General features: G+C 36.4%; 1 protein-coding gene across 1 annotated transcript in view; it reads left to right on the top strand.

Annotated features, from left to right (window-relative positions):
* The window catches only part of LOC129744705 (60S ribosomal protein L11), a 259877-nt gene that overhangs the window by 66107 nt on the left and 176850 nt on the right, over positions 1 to 16920 (top strand). The window lies entirely within an intron of this gene.

The following is a 16920-nucleotide window of genomic DNA, read 5'->3' as shown; positions in this document are numbered from 1 at the left end:
CACCCCCTTGTATCTGCCTGCCTTCCAGAGGGGTTGATTTTATGATGCACCAGTCTTGTAAAGGACATTAGCAAGTGTGTTAGAGTAACCAAATTTGTTCGGTCGGTTGATCGGCTAGCGGCTGCAAAATCTGAACAAAACGGAGGACGACGGACGACGCTCTCGCTGCTGCCTAATTGATATTTATGCTTTTTTGTGCTCTCATCATTATCGTTTTAGCAAGTGATTTGTTTGACGCTAATCAAATTATTGATACAATGACAGCAGCTTGGATGGTGTGCCGTACTGTTCGTAAATCGAGTTTAAGCTATTTGTTTGTGGTATTTTTTTTAGTCAATGTTGCGTAACACGAACCGGCATAATTTGATTCTCTATTGAAGTCATCGTTATTATCCTGTTAATGCTTCGAAAATATGTACCAATAGATGTAATAGATATTCATGTGTAATTGCACTCTTCCTAACATTTACTGTTTACTTTAAAACATGTAGAAGAATGTGACTGACGCTAAACTCGCTCAATACTTTGCATATAAAAGCAACATAACAACTAGAATGAAATTTAAGAAAAAAAAATCTATAATTCCTAACTGATTCAAACCGCAAAGAACAACACATCCGACCGCAGTTGTCTCTCGTTTGAAAATGGGTCCAGCTCAAACCCAAACATTTTCTAATCGTTTCGGTTTACTGATGAATATTTATCGTCTACTCGGGACGACGACGTAGTAATACTTAATTTAGCTGCCTTTTATTACCCGGAAATGCTCGGCTTCCATCCCGATAGAATGCATCTTAGGAATTTTTCACCCATACTGGGACATTTACCGACTAAAGTTCTTCTTCCCAACTCTACTTTTCCGAGAATCAACCCTCGGAAACGTTGCGACGAATAGTTTTAGCGTCGTAATTTCTTCCGACTTTATTGGGAGCCCAAACGAGTGGATGTTTATAAACGGATGAACTTTGACTTATTTTCGGCAACCGACCACTGTCAGCAGGACGATTAATTGCGCTCCTCTGTTGGTTGAGGAAAAGAGTTAGTTGATACCATGGATCAAGGGCTATTTTGTCTCGCCGGTTGGCAAAAATTTCGGTAAAAAGTTGGATTTTTTTATGTTGTGGGAGTGTGCGCACGATCATTGACAGGTCAGACTGCTTCATTGGCGTCATAGCTCATTCAATTGTCAACTCTATCCTGCAGTTATGTTGTCCAACTAGCTAACAAGCAATTGCATTCCTATGCAAATCCGTTTTTAATTAAGCGTGGATTTTTTCGACGCCAGTTTCTTTTTATCGCGCTCTCCCTCGGCATATTTATTAGGATGATTCATTCTGTGACACTGAAATTTTGACTAAAAATTCAACCCATAATAAATAGCTACAACTTGCATTATTTGTGAGTTTGATTAGAGGATTTAGTTAAAGTTTATTTCAATTCGCATATTGGTCGGTTAATTTTTCCCACCTCATTCGAATAAAATATGAAGACTCACCCTAAAACGGACATGCCTGTAACAAGCAGCAGTGATAGTTGGCTCTCGCTGCTAACATTTCATTATTATGCAAATTGAGCTTATAGCATACAAGTTTTCCACTTCTGTCTGTTTTTTTATTCCTTTCCATCCCGGTTCTCGGGCGGAACAATGATGATGGCTCATTTGAATTTAGTTAGGTACGTACAATCCAACAGATATCATCTTTTTCTGGACCATGCATACAATGGTGAAGCATTTAGCTCCTGGAATATTTATCAAGGGACAACCAATGTCTTCTTGTTAACCCATTTTTTTAGTAGTCAAATTAACTTTGAAGTTATCTAAAAGTTCACATAAATATGCTAAACAACTTCAAACCAGCTTAAAAAAAACTTATTAGCAGTGCAAAAATATAAAAAAAAATTCCGCTCACCCGTGCTTGCTTGATTTATTTAAACATATTTTATATTTGTTACTTACTCACATTTCAAATGCGATGTTTTTATCAAGTCTCGATCCCGATCTCACCCACCGCTTAAAAATCTGGCTACATACTAGCTACTAGCTACCATACATGAACATCATAAGTATTTAGGCTTTTTGTTATTTTTCTGGGATTTTCCATCATGAGTAGGCATTTTTTTATAGGAATTTTACCTAAGGAATATTTAAATAAGGTAGTGTCGAGAGCCGTACTGCCGCTCATAGCAAGTCCGTCCCATTTGCGTTTTTGTTGAAATGAGAAAAACGGCATTGAAAATTTGTAAAAAGTCCTTCGGTAATTCGCCACTTGTATGCGTTTTTAATCAAAGTAATCAACAGAATCTGTCTCTACTACGGCTAGTGAAAGATTTCCGCTTTATGTGGATTATTTTTTTTTGTTTTGATTATGTTGAAAATCATTTGCAGGGCCCTTATGGCTGTGGGACCGACTTGCGATGATTTATGCCATATGGGACCGATTTGCGATCATTTGTTCAATGGGACAAATTTACTTAAGGTTTTTTTCAATGTTCATCAGAACAAAGTACTGACAACAAAGTTTTCTCTTGAAACTACAGATAAAATTAAAGTGTTTCCAGCGATAAACTGAAAAATGATGAAAAGGCAAATGGGACGGACTTGCTATGAGCGGCAGCATATTGGATTTTTTTGTGACGTCACAAAAACGATTGTATCGGAAATTTAGGTAGGAATGGTAGTAATTTCAAAGAAAAACGAAATCGAATTCCAATTTCATTTTGATTTTGTTGCAAGGCCTCTATTTCACTATGTTATGAAGTTGTTTGGTCTTTTGAAGATTGCATTATGTTTTTTTTTCTTAATTTATTAATGAATGCAATGTTGCCTTGAAGCTAAAACGTGCAAAAATTAAGAAAACATCAGCTTCGAAAGGGTCTAGCTGGTAGATATTAAGTGTTCAATTGATTGTAATGATTTTAATCCAACCGGTTTACCATATACAATTCTTATGTAGAACAATTAACATCAATTCATGATTGTTAACTCAGTTTACTAAAATGCCAATAAAAGATTTTGGTTTTGTATAAAAAAATGTGTTTTGATCACTTTATTGTAATGAAGAGCTTAAACTGCACTGACTTGAACATTTTTATGGACGAACTTCGATGGTCTTTAAAAAAATATATTCGAAAATGCAATTTTATTTGCACCCATCTTGAAGAGCAAGAATCCTTCTACAATAACATGTTTTCAAAGAGGAAAAATTCCTGCATATTCTTCGAATTATCATCGAAAAAGAAAAGTTTCCAAGTAAATTAACAGATTTTTCGTGATTGTGAATTGTGACTAGAGCAGAGCTGCCTTGGCACTATCTTCTTAAAATATTCCTTGAATTTAACCCTCTTCCTCGTAACGATTTTGCTCAATATGATGATTTTCTTCAAAAAGACTTCCCGGAACTTGATTCCTACTTTATTACAACTTTAAAGTTTTTCACAAGTTTTTTTCGAAACTAAAAATGTACTTCACATTGAGATTGAAAGGTAGGCTGTGGCCGCAGAAAGAAGACGCGTTTTTGTTCCTGTCATCAAAAATTTAGTCAAATTTCTGAATCTGGAAAACTGGAATCTGGACGAAGGAAAACTGGATGGAATTAAACCAATTAAACTACCCAAAAGCTTATTTTTCTATAGCTACCCAAGTAACCAATAAGCAGTAATAATGGCCCTATTTTGGCATTATAGTGGGATATAGGATATACCCAACAAGTCTTGATAGCTTCATAATTTACCCAAGTGCTGATTGAAAGCCGGGTTTGGACTGCAAATCGGCCGATGCCTATGCGAAAATTTCAAAAAATTTCCAGTGGGTGCAACCCACTGGATGAAAAAGAAAAAAAAAATTGTTTATGTTTTGTCTTTCATCCTCCGCTAGCTATCTGTTTTCCTTTCTCCCTTACCCTTTTCCCAACTGTAAATTTTTTCGTCGTATGTAATTTTTTGCTGGAGAAACAGGAGTTGAACTCATAACCTACCAGGTGCTACCGGTACAAAGCATTTTTTAGCGCCTTTGGCTCTTGAACTATTTCGTTCATGTCTCAATTTTGAGAAATTTGTAGTATTTAAATCCAAATACGCTACCATTGCCCCGAAAAGGAATTGAACGTCACAACAATGAAACATGAAGAATTACAACATAGCAGTGGTAAACGAATAAAAAAAACATCCATGTTTATCGGGAAAGTTTTAGGTTTATTTCTTAGTTTTTTCATGGAACAACACAATTTTTTCCGAATATATACATCAGTAAAATAACACAATAAATATTCAGTATTTAAATTTTCACTTTTTTTCTTTGATTTTTATAAGCACAATTTTTTGGCAGAAATACTAGCATGAGCAAACTTGATAGATGAACCGCTCGTTTTCTCTGCTCCTCCAGGATTACTCGGGTGGTATTCCCCGGAAGATCCGATGCGTTATCCATTTCCTTAAAAGTTTTCGCAGAACCTTTCACTTTCTTGGCATTTCAGACTTCTCAGTCCAACGGGATGTTGAACAGCTCGAGCGTGTTCCACCGGCACTTTTGGCTAGCCTAAGATTGAGCGGCCTGGTCTTCTGCTTCCGATATTGCTGGAACAGCTTCATCTTTGTCCTTCTGGTATGAAATCAAATGCAATTTTTATCGCCGGTAGAATCCACTGATTCAAAAGGCAGCACGATTGGAGATTTTCTTTTTATTGAAACTATCACTCGTTTTTTTCTTTTCCAAAATGTCATACACAAAGCCGGCTTTTGGCACTAATATTTGCTTTCTAAGCTCACACAGGGCTTATTTGACGTTTGAATGTCACCTAGCCTATTGGCATTAGTGAAAATTCTGAACAGCTTATAGGCCCTGGAATGCTGAGATGCAGCCCAGATGCAGCTTATAATAGTGCTTAATGGTTTGTTGGGTAGTATTACCAGTATTACCACAGGTTGTAGCCACAAGCTACAACCACTCGACGTGAGTTTTATAGTATCCGCTTAAGACTGCTTTTTCGAAAGCTTTAGAAGATTGTTTCAAGCAAAGTTGATGAAATCACAGAAATATCTGTAATCTCACAGAATTTTGAGCAAATTTTTATCACAGAATCTGTGCCACTGAACACAGAATTTTGAAATTTTCACAGATTTCACAGAATTTTTAAATCTTGAATGGATTTCCGAAATTAAAATTTTTTTTGGACAATATCAAATTTAGATTTTTACTTTGAATTTGAAAAGTATGATAAGATTGGTAATGGTAATTGATTTTGCCCAAATAAAAAGTGAAAAAGACCCAATTTATCATGAATTTTCTATGAAATTTAAGAAAATAGCATCACAGAAATCCATCACAGAATTTTTGGGTAAAATCACAGAAAGTCAGAATTTTTATTCTCAAAAACACAGAATTTTATTCGGCAACCTTGGTCTCAAGGCTAATGCGGCTAAGGTTGCCAAGCCGAACAAAGTTTTTCGGGCAAGCATTTGTGAAAATCTCCAGTGCGGCTCTGTAGCTATCAATGGAATTCATAAAGCTGGTATTGTAACCTTGAATCGGTTCGTTTTTAGCGGTGATGCCTCTGCAGCAGCTGATGTAACGAACATAATTTGTAATATCCAAGTTGAGCCTTCATGCATTGTTGCAGAATCAATCATTGCAGTTGCAATGTCAGAATCTTCACATCCAGATGAAGCTTCAATCATTTGCAAGGAAACATTGCTAATCCTGAAGACGGGGTCAACGAGCAATAAGCTCAATAGGTTGTACGAATCAATTCAAAATTTCTCCTCCGCAGAGTTTACCTGTTCCAAAATGGAAGACGTGTTTGACAGCCGCTCCCAAAAATTTTCAACATCGTGAATCTTCATGAAATCTAGGAGGAAAAAATCAAAATCAAAGTTTGAAGGAACAAGAGGTTCAGTGAAAATTATAGAAAAGGAAGAACTGAGAAAAACTGAAAGCTTTATCAGTGACATCGATTGTGATAAACAAAATGTCTGCAAGAAAAACATCATACAAATCCTGTTGGATGCAAAAAGGCTTGGTTACCTGTGGTATTGACGTCAAACTGTGGAAGTTTCGGGTGAGATCAATCCATTTTTTTTTGTTTTTCATTATGATTTCAACTTTACAAACTGAACAGTATCAGATCCTACATAACCATATGAAGCGTTTGGCAGGGAACTCCACGCTTTATTCCTCCCTTGTTCCTGTATCTTTTGCGTTTTACATCTCATGGTTGGCCTGGCCGTAGTAGTATCTGCAATGCATGTTCTATGTATCAGATACTATGTTGAAAAGAAAAATGAGGAACGCAAGTTTATCATTTTCCAGGATGCATACAAGTATTGGCCATGTTGGTGTTAGAAGAAGAAGAAGAAGAAGAAGCAGAGTTTACCTGTTCCAAAATCAACAACTAGAAATGTTTCTCTTCGGAAGAAGAGGGAAAATTTGACATCTTATCCTATTTTGAGGGAATTGAAGATGTCCCAAGCTGCCAAGAGTATTGAACACTTAGAGCACCTGTATCCGTGGTCCATTCTTGGGTTTAATTTGTACAAGAATTATTCGAAATTAGATCCAATCCAGTGAAAAAAAACTGGCAACCTCACTCGTGTTCCATTAACTGTCAAAGGAATTAGAACTGCGTCAAATTGGATCCAAATCCCATCAGTTTTGAATCAACCGTGGATGCGGTTGCTGGGTCGGAATTTGGCTCTAAACCGGCTGTTTGGACCACTGATACAGATTGTTTATTGTTTATTGTTTATTAGCTTAGCTTAGCTTAGCTTGCTTGACTACTCATATCCACCTTAAATCATTTAACTTGAAATGCTGTGAAGATAGGATCATTCATCAAAAATAAAAAAAGGGAAACTTCAGATAACATATTTGATTAGGCTTTGCTCAACTTACGCATTTCGAATTCTATGATCGCTGGCGTGGCTAAGCAGAACAAGTTCTACCTCGCCAATGGTTGCTACTCCGTGATTGATCGAGGCCATCAATTTTGTGCAAGGGCCAACAGAATGGTGCTTGGGATTAGCAGTTCATTCACAATGCACAAAACTCATGCTCTCCCTTTGAAGAAGATCAATAACGGCGCCGGCCACGTCCTAGTAGTCAATGGGGGAAACATGAAAGGATGTTAGTAGGATACTTTTTAGGTTCAATCAACAACCTTCTGTCCCTATATATTCCAAAGACAAGCTTTGAAAAATTCAGAAACAAAGGTAGGCCAATATCACCACCTATGGAAACCGTCTGTACGTCTGCGAATCTATATTCAAATATCCAAGGATAGGGTTTTGTTAGTAGGGGAGAGGTTGTAGATCAGGATCCATTTTGGTGAATGGTGCGATCGAGTTTTCCTACACCTCCTATGCTCCTAGATATTTCCTAAGGAAACTCCTATTTCTATCTTTGAGGCAGTAATAAGCAGTTTAATAGAAAAGTGAAAATGTGTTTAAATTATCTTTAAACTAACTTTTTTTTCCTAATTCATGTTCCTGATACACTAATGTGTTTTCAAAAACAACCCTTTAGAGTAAAGACACTTTTATTATACTTCGCGGAATATTATTAAAAGATATTTAAAATATTAAAAATTTTGTTGATGTATGAAGTAAAGCCCTTGGGTTCTTTTAAATTTTTAACTTGTTATGTACGTTGTGTCAGTTATCACAAGATCGTTTTTGGAAACTCATCAGTGCAATTCAACTTTTTGCCTCATATTGATTTAACAATTGCACGGAGAAAACAAATTAACCAAAAAAGTTGGTTATTTATAAGATGGACTCAACAAGATTGAAATAGCAGAAATCAATTCAATGGAAATCCAAACCTTAACTGATTAAGAAAAAAAAGGCTTTTTTAAATAATAATTTAGTAAAAGTTCAAAGCTGCGTTTGCCGTAGTAAATCAAACACTTATCAGCACCTAAACTGAACAAAATGACACATAATATACATAAAACTAACTGAAAGTATGAATGGACTACGTCAGAAAAATTGATGTCTTAAATACAAAAGTTTATTATATTCCTGATTTTATCGTATTTTTAACGCTTGAAGCATTATTTTTATTTATTTCTATGAATGATTCAATCCTATACTCAATCAAAATACACTCATCCCTGATCCATTCAGTATATCAAACTCGAGAACGCGAAGAAATTTGAATCGTCCAAGTAATGTGTTTTATTAAATGCTTTGAATATGAAAATAATATCAAATTGGAATTGAAATACGATTTGGAGACGAACTCCACATTAGACTGAGTCGATCCGGGCCCACTCCCGAACCTCCCAAACCCCGGGATCCAAAAAGCCTCGTCCCGGCTCAAAACTCATCCATGATTCCCCACAGAATCCCCAAGCAACGCCTACACAAGCAAACCAGAACTTCAAGGTCTGCATGGGAAAATCGAATATCCTGCACTGAAAAACCAACACCAATCCTGTCTCCTCCGTAGAACCGAGCCCGCTAACGATTCCCGCGCGAATCCATGAATTCCCTAAAGGAAACCTTCCTCCGACGAACCCTGACGAATACCACAACCCCGTATCCAACTAGGCAAAAAAATTATTAGCTAACAGGGGCATGTCCCTTGACCTTGAAAAACAAGAAACTCAATCGACATTACCTCTGGATGCATAGCGAAGTTTTGCATGGAAATAAGTCATGCAATACCTCTCCAGGCATCCAGCAGCGATGCAATCCGAGTCCACTTCTTTTCAATGCCAAAAGACATAGTCCGATTCAACAATAACTTTCCAGTCCAATAAGACATGAAATTACGGTCCTCGACAAAGCAGTTCAGCGGAAAATTCTCCTCAAAAAACCCATAAATAGGCACAAAAACCATCAACAGGCCCGGCTTCGCAGAAGAAACAAAAACTATGTTGATCCCTCAGTACAAAACACTCAACTTCCCCACACAAACCCAAAAGCCCAATCTACCCATGCAAACGCTACTCAAAAACTCTGCAAAAAAACACGGATGAGTCCCGAACCAAAACGAAGCTTTCCAGACCCCAGAGTCTGAGAAATTAAAAAATGACCCCAAACCGACACAGTATACTACATGCCTTTTGCTATTCTGAATACATTTGGTTTTTGCAAAGTTACAAAAAAAAAATTAAAAAATATATAATGCAGCTACATAAATTTTTATAATTATTGATTGTAGATTGTATTCATATTTTCATAATTTGAGATGTGTGCGATTAGGTGGCAGTGATAATGAGAGCTTTTTTAGTTGTTCAAGATAAAACAGCATCATCTGGTTTTTTATTTTTAAATCTTGATAATTGTGTACAACTTTGAGGAAAAGATTCTTTTTTTTTGCTATTGATAAATGACAAATTTTTATACCATTATAAATTCTCACATGGAGATAATCAGATTTAAAAACTTGAAATAATACCACCTGGCTAAACAAAACCTGAATCGGATCAAGAAAACAAAAAATCAACAACCTGGTAAACTGGTCACTAATTAACAAAAAAAAAACAACACTTAAATTGTTGTAATACCTACTAATGAAAGTAATTATTATAAGCATTTAATTCCGAAATTTTAGAAGAATTTAGATGACATATTTTTTTTTATTAACTTTTCAAAAAAAAAAAAGTGTTGTAAATAAATAAAAACAGAGATTACTATTCATGCAACTTAACTAAAAACATTTTTTCTGAAATTAATGTGGGATATTAAGAAATGGAATAATAAAGTGAAATAATACTAAAGTCAAATTGAGTTTAGCTTTTAGAATCTAAACCTTATCGCAGTGTAGTATGTTCCTATTAAAGAGCATAGAAAATCAGATAGCTCCACGTGTTATTATAACTAAAATCTTGTTGATTGACTTTGATTGAATATGAATGAACTGTGAAGTAAATGAGGTGATCTTAAATAATACCGAAAAATCCGCAACATCCAAAATTATTGGCACCATGTTTCAAGTGTTAATGTGGCACACACACACACACACACACACACACACACACACACACACACACACACACACACACACACACACACACACACACACACACACACACACACACACACACACATACACGCACACACACACACGCACACACACACACGCACACATACACACGCACACACACACACACACACACACACACACACACACACACACACACACACACACACACACACACACACACACACACACACACACACACACACACACACATACACACACACACACACACACACACACACACACATTACACACACACACACACACACACACACACACACACACACACACACACACACACACACACACACACACACACACACACACACACACACACACACACACACACACACACACACACACACACACACACACACACACACACACACACACACACACACACACACACACACACACACACACACACACACACACACACACACACACACACACACACACACACACACACACACACACACACACACACACACACACACACACACACACACACACACACACACACACACACACACACACACACACACACACACACACACACACACACACACACACACACACACACACACACACACACACACACACACACACACACACACACACACACACACACACACACACACACACACACACACACACACACACACACACACACACACACACACACACACACACACACACACACACACACACACACACACACACACACACACACACACACACACACACACACACACACACACACACACACACACACACACACACACACACACACACACACACACACACACACACACACACACACACACACACACACACACACACACACACACACACACACACACACACACACACACACACACACACACACACACACACACACACACACACACACACACACACACACACACACACACACACACACACACACACACACACACACACACACACACACACACACACACACACACACACACACACACACACACACACACACACACACACACACACACACACACACACACACACACACACACACACACACACACACACACACACACACACACACACACACACACACACACACACACACACACACACACACACACACACACACACACACACACACACACACACACACACACACACACACACACACACACACACACACACACACACACACACACACACACACACACACACACACACACACACACACACACACACACACACACACACACACACACACACACACACACACACACACACACACACACACACACACACACACACACACACACACACACACACACACACACACACACACACACACACACACACACACACACACACACACACACACACACACACACACACACACACACACACACACCTTCCAAGTACGGGTTGAATCTGACATGAGTTTTATAGTTATTTATTTTTTGGTTCGGAATCCGAAGTTCAGATGTCTCTGCTTTAAGATTGACCGTATCGCATTGGCATTTCAATATTGCATTCCACATTTGATGCAAGTTGTGCTTTTCGAGCAGAACCTCTACTGAGCTTCTACTGGTATCGGAAAAGCTTTCGAATCTTATCGCGACTTTCGCACAAGCTTGAACACAATACGGGCGGTGAAATATTTCCTAGAATAAATATTTTGAGCTACCCTATGAAGATTAATGAATTTTCAAATTTTGATTATCAATTCGTATTAATGGTATTAAATGGCAAAAAAATAAATCATGCACTTATCTTGAACGATGAACAAACGAGAAACAGCATCTTTCTGCTCAACTCTCTTGGAAGGCTCATGACTCACGATGTCTTTCGATTTTCTGAAAGTGTCCGGGGGGCGTAGTGCGAGCCCCTATCCATTCAGTGGCTCAGGAACCAAAACTTTACTTCAAATTTCAGAGACGAAATCTCACTTCCACGCAAGAATAAAACAGCACAGATATTCTTTTTTAGTTTAACAACCGCGTTTCGGAGCAATATTTTAAAAACACTACTAATATTATGCAAAATAATTAAAAATACGTAAACAAGATCACAAAAAAGCTTCTACTTGGCAGCAGCGTTGCCAAAACTCCTGTTTATTGTTTATTGTTTATTGTTTATAAAAAAAAACCATCTGACGTAAATGTCTTAATGGTTTACTTAATCTAGGTCTATCTTGACATACATTCAAAATTTTCTTATTAATTAGTTCTTAATTGGTCACTTATGCTGGATTCGATCAAGCGTTTAAAGGTTGCAGTTGAGACATTAAAGTCAAAGAGAGCATAATTGCGTAAGAAGCTTACTTTTGCAGAACGCAGAGGGTCATTGCTACCATAGCGCGTATTTCTTGATTCCAGTGATAGCCAGTCACGATTTCGCAGGGTTCTTTCTGGAGCATAAATATGACAGCGCGAAAGTATCCAAGAGCAATCGATTTCGTTTTTGAGAATTTTCGCCACAAACAGTGATTGGCTAATATCATGGCGATTCGACAGCGTGTGGAGGCCAAGTAAAGCGCAGCGTTGTGCATAAGGTGGCAGATTTCGAGGATTATCCCACGGTAGATCACGCAGAGCATAACGTACGAATTTTCGTTGAACCGCTTCAAAACGCGCCACCCATGTAGTTTCGAATGGCCACCACACCAGATTTGCAGATTCTAATATTGAACGAACCAGGCAGCAATACAGAGCTCGTAGACAAACAGGATCTGTAAATTCTTTACTCAGACGTATGACAAACCCCAGCATTCGATTGGCCTTTTCAAGTGTAGCACAGTAGTGTTCCTTGAATGTCATATGACTATCCAAAACAACGCCAAGGTCCTTAATTTGATTAACACGATGTAGAAGTTCGCCCTGGATATAATAGTCGTACAAAAATGGAAGTTTCTTGCGTCCAAATGTTATGATACAGCACTTAGAAACGCTTAAGGCCAGTAGGTTGACAGCACACCAGTTCACTACTGTATCGAGGAATTGCTGAAGTATCTGACAATCTGCCAAACTGTTAACGTTCAGAAAAATTTTCAAATCATCTGCGTACATAAGTACTCCGCATCCAAAAAGCAGCATATTAATATCATTGCAGAACAGGGTGAACAATAAAGGGCCCAAATTACTTCCTTGTGGTACTCCTGAAGTCGGAATGAAATCTGAAGATTCAGATGTTCCGATTTTAACAGCAAGACGACGATTTGTTAAATAGCTTCTGATCCACGCACAAAATCTCTCAGATAATCCCAGGCGTTCTAGCTTTAAAAGTAAAATTAAGTGATTAACTGAGTCAAACGCCGCAGTGATGTCCGTGTAAATTGCGTCGACTTGTTTGCCACAATCCATGTTAGATATGCAAAATGATGTGAACACTGCCAGGTTAGATGTTACCGAACGTTTCGGGAAAAAACCGTGTTGATGTGTATGTATGTGTATGTATAATCCATCCAACGACCCCCTGAGCTGGCAGGTATGTTATGCAAAAGAGCCAATGTTAATCTATTTGATAAACATTGTTCAATCGCGGGTGCTGGTGGTGTTAGCTCTATTGAAATTCCAGTAGCCCATTTCAGAATGGCACCTGCACATCCCGAGGCTACTTTCATTGCCAATAAGCCCCGCCCAATCATAGCTGCATGACCAATTGGGTCATGTAATTATGATTAGGCTTTCCATCTTTTATTGTTGACATATCCAGATACAAATTAAATATAATTGTCTAACTATATAGAATTGGCACCCTAATATGTCCAATAAAAGATTGACACGTATTTAGCTGATGGTTTTATTCATTTATGATTTTTATAAAGATATAAAAAATATTGAAAATTAATTTATGAAGAAAATATGTGAGTGCTGAGCAGACCTGTAATAAAAGTATCGTTAGTTATTTTGAAAATAGTTGAACATATAGTATCGCTTGCGAACTCCATCCATGCTCCGACACTACCTGATGGAATATAAATAGGAATGTAGAAATATGTTAATGAATATCTGAATACACTGGATTCTAATTAAAACGATTATTGTGTACGTATAAAAACAAAAATCGTTCGGTTACGGTTGCTCCGGAACTTTCGTTTGGTTTCCAAATGGCCATTTCAGTCCATGATTCTGTCAAGAAGCTACGTCCGATTCAACTGACCACCCAAGAGTGGTTTGAATAGAAGCAGGAATGTCTATGACCCGTTTTCGACATGTTCCGCATGAAAATCTCTTATTTAGTTGAATAAAATAGTTAAATAAAATCGTTTATTATAAAATCGTCTAAATATGAATCCAGTGTATGTTAATGAATATATGAATATGAATGTATGAAAATAGATATACGATTATAATTGAAATAAAACGAATAAAAATATTGCTTGTATTAAATAATTGTAGAAAGTATATAGTTTTATTTAAGTTTTATTTCAAGAAATTCAATGATAGTCATGGTGAATCTAAGAATATTAAAATTTATAGACGAGATCCCAGCGCTTTGGCGTTCCTGTGAATTCATATCAAAAAGACCTTGAAATATGCTAAGCTAAGCTAAGCAAAGTGTATACAGTGTCATTTTCATAACAACATATAAAAACTGATAAGCTGAAATTGAAACGATGATAAAATTAAATTGAAATGCAATGAATAATGACAAATAAGACAGTGATGATGACTTGATGTTCCGATGCTCTGCTTCATTAAGATCCTTCTCTAGAAGAATTGAAACTATATTTGAATAGCAGCTGGAATAAATACAAGTAGTTGATAGTAAAGTAAATTTTACAATTTTCGCTGAATAGCATAACTCTAAACTGATCGCCAAAATTATTTATAGTTGATAGTGAAAGAGAATGTAACTGTTATACTGTAATAACTATAAAAAATGAGAAAAAAACCGTATAAAGATCAAAGATTGTTGAAGATTTGGTAGAAGAATTAGAAGGTAAATATAAAAGGGAAAAAATTCTTATGGTATTTACCGATTGATATGCATAATAATCTAATATAGTAATTTCAAGTTGAAATTATCATTATATACTACTAAATGATGTAACTAAAATGCAGTGAAAAAGATTGGAATGAGAGTTAACCGCAGTAATGTTTGGCAGGATAATGAAAATGCTGAAAAAAATCAAGCTGTAGCGTCTAAATGGGAAGATTGAACCTAAATACATGAATGATAGTCATCATACACAGAAAGAAAAATGTAAATTTACTTGTCACATTTTTGCATCGTCGCCGACAGAAAATGAAAAAGACTATAGCATCTTGACGAATGCGATTGAATTCTATTGCAATTTCATGTAAATCTCAGCGTTGGCAGCGTTCGTCCGTTCTTTTTTGCACTTATTCGTGTGCTATTTGCTGCTGTCCGTTTTGGAGGTGGTGAGTGCAAGATTTTTAGCCAGCAACGTTCGTGAAAAACTAAACGCAATTCTATTTAAGAAGTAAGTGTGTGGAAATGTAGGTGTTACATCAACTTGTATTAATTATTAATTTGTTATTTTGCAGAAAATCACTCTGATGGATTCAATACTTTCCGGCACCTGTCGTCATTTCCGTCGCTGGGGGAATTGGAAAGCACCGACAGGCGTTTGTGTCAAAGTGGAAAACATCAAACAAACTTAATAAAGATTCTTTAATAATCAATTCGCTGATTTGTTTATTATTTTTAAACACTCCTCTGAAGAAAATATCAACAAAAAGAGGTTGATCATGTAAATCTACAGTAAACGATCGAAATCAATGAGACAGGGAATTTACATGTAACGAACAGTATTGATACATGTAATGACGCGATTCCCTTCTACCCATGCAGTTGCATGTAAATCTACGTGGATTTTTCTAACTGTGTACTTTTATTTTCAAAATTCGGTCTACTGCATCTTTCTACATTTTGTTTGTAGCTTGAAAATAGATTAACTGTAGATAAGTTTTGTTTAGTTCATTACTTAACACATACACCTAAGATCGTCGAACCTGAAAATAAAACAATTTTAACAAATTCAACTGCTTTGAGCAGTTTTGGTAGCATTTATATTCACCACTGTGATACTGTAATGAAAGGGAAGATTTGAAAATATTTCTAAAAATTTGCTGGTGAAATAATTTTTAGAATACTTTGAGCTGGAAAAATTATAATTGATAGCTAAAATATACTTCAAACTTTGAACAAATACTACAACATATGATTATTTAAATGAATCAATATGTACATGAATGATATAGTGAAAATGATAATGATTATGATATAATAAATAAATGGAATATAAACATTTTATTTGTATTCAGTAATGATAGTGACAATATTTTTTTTTCATTTAACAATGATTATCGAGTACAATCTTTGTATATTTTAGTCGAGCATAAAACGCCTAAAAGTATGTAAAATACAAAGCTATATTTAGCGTAAAAAGCTTGTTTGGAAGAAGTTTTGAAACGTTTCCATTGCATCAAAACTTGCATCCAATTTCAAAATGAATGAAGCATCTACACATGAATTTCTTCTAAGCTTGCAGCAGAATATCCGCTGTAAAATGATATTATAGCTTCAACTATGAAATAAATATGTTTGTCACTCTAGTTATTTGTCAATTATAAATAAATCAATCAATCTACTTATATCAGGATGTCTACTAGATCTATACCCTCAGTTCAAATGCGCTTTCTCTTTGATCCATCTCCTCTATCTTGCTTAGTCCTAAACATTATTAAGCTGCAGCAAAAAAAAAAAAAAAAGATTCTATTTTCTGACAAATGAAGCACAAATACTAAGGTCAATCTTTCTAATGTTTTTTGAATGGAAGCCTTCTGAAGACTGGCTGAAAGAAAACGCCTAAACGTATACTATATCGATACCGTAAAAAATCCTAAATTGTGTTCAAGTTATTAATATCTGTTATTCAAACTTGTACACAAGTTTGAAATAAATAAAGT

Source organism: Uranotaenia lowii, chromosome 2, assembly GCF_029784155.1.
Source record: "Uranotaenia lowii strain MFRU-FL chromosome 2, ASM2978415v1, whole genome shotgun sequence".
Taxonomy (NCBI): domain Eukaryota; kingdom Metazoa; phylum Arthropoda; class Insecta; order Diptera; family Culicidae; genus Uranotaenia; species Uranotaenia lowii.
This window is presented reverse-complemented; position numbering and strand designations above follow the sequence as displayed.